Source organism: Pongo abelii, chromosome X, assembly GCF_028885655.2.
Source record: "Pongo abelii isolate AG06213 chromosome X, NHGRI_mPonAbe1-v2.0_pri, whole genome shotgun sequence".
NCBI classification, from domain to species: domain Eukaryota; kingdom Metazoa; phylum Chordata; class Mammalia; order Primates; family Hominidae; genus Pongo; species Pongo abelii.
The window spans coordinates 160,754,352-160,755,681 of NC_072008.2; positions in this window are offsets into that span (position 1 = coordinate 160,754,352).

Here is a 1,330-nt window from a genome sequence, read left to right on the forward strand (position 1 = left end):
TGATTAATCAAAAAAAAAAAAATGAAAGAAAGGGGGAGCAAAAAAAAAACAAGGGCTGGGTGTGCTGGCTCATGCCTGTAATCCCAGCACTTTGGAAGCCAAGGTGGGTGGATCTCTTGAGCCCAGGAGGTCGAGACCAGCCTGGGCAACATGGCGAAACCCCTGTCTCTATTAAAAAAAAATTAACACAAAAATTATCCTGGAGTGGTGGTGCACACCTGTAGTCCCAGCTACCCAGGAGGCTGAGACGGGAGGATCGCTTGATCCCGGGGATGTCGAGGCTGCTGTGATCGCACCACTGCCCTCCAGCCGGGGTGGCAGACTGAGACCCCATCTCAAAAAATAAATAAATAAAAGCAAACAAGAAAAAAAAAAAGGCTTGAAATATATCTGATAGATAAAGGGCTAATCAACACAATATATAAAGAACTGCAAATCAGTAAGGTAAGAGCAAATAACCCAATATAAAGACATTAAAGGGTAGCCACGGACATCTCAGACAAGACGAAAAACGAAAGGCAGTAAACGTATGAAAAAACGTGTAATTGCAAGGTGATCCGGGAATAGTAAGCAAAAAGCAACGATTAAATATTATTTTCTCATCCACCAGAACCGCAAACATTAAAAAGCCTAACAATGTCCAGGGCTGGCGAGAATGTGGCAGAAGGCGATGTCACATACCCTTTCAATGGGAATCTGAACAGGTTCAGGGTTTTTTTTTTTTTTATCGCAATTAGGTGGCCTGTTAAATTTTTTTTATTGAGACAGAGTTTTGCTCTTGTTGCCCAGGCTGGAGTGCAATGGCTCGATCTTGGCTCACCGCAACCTCGACCTCCCAGGTACAAGTGATTCTCCTGTCTCAGCCTCCCAAGTAGCTCGGAGAACAAGTATGCGCCACTACGCCCAGCTAATTTTTTTGTATTTAGTAGAAATGGGGTTTCACCATGTTAGTCAGGCTGGTCACGAGCTCCTGACCTCAGGTGATCTACCCGCCTTGGCCTCCCAAAGTGCTGGGATTACAGGCATGTGCCACTGTGCCCAGCCACTTTTTTTTAGATGGAGTCTTGCTCTGCTGCACAGGCTAGAGTTCCGTGGCGCCGTCTCAGCTCACTGCAACCTCCGCCTCCCGGATTCAAGCGATTCTCCTGCCTCGACCTCCCAGTAGCTGGGATTACAGGTTTCCAGCAAATCCCTCTGAGCCGCCCCCGGGGGCTCGCCTCAGGAGCAAGGAAGCAAGGGGTGGGAGGAGGAGGTCTAAGTCCCAGGCCCAATTAAGAGATCAGATGGTGTAGGATTTGGGAGCTTTTAAGGTGAAGAGGCCCAGGCTGAT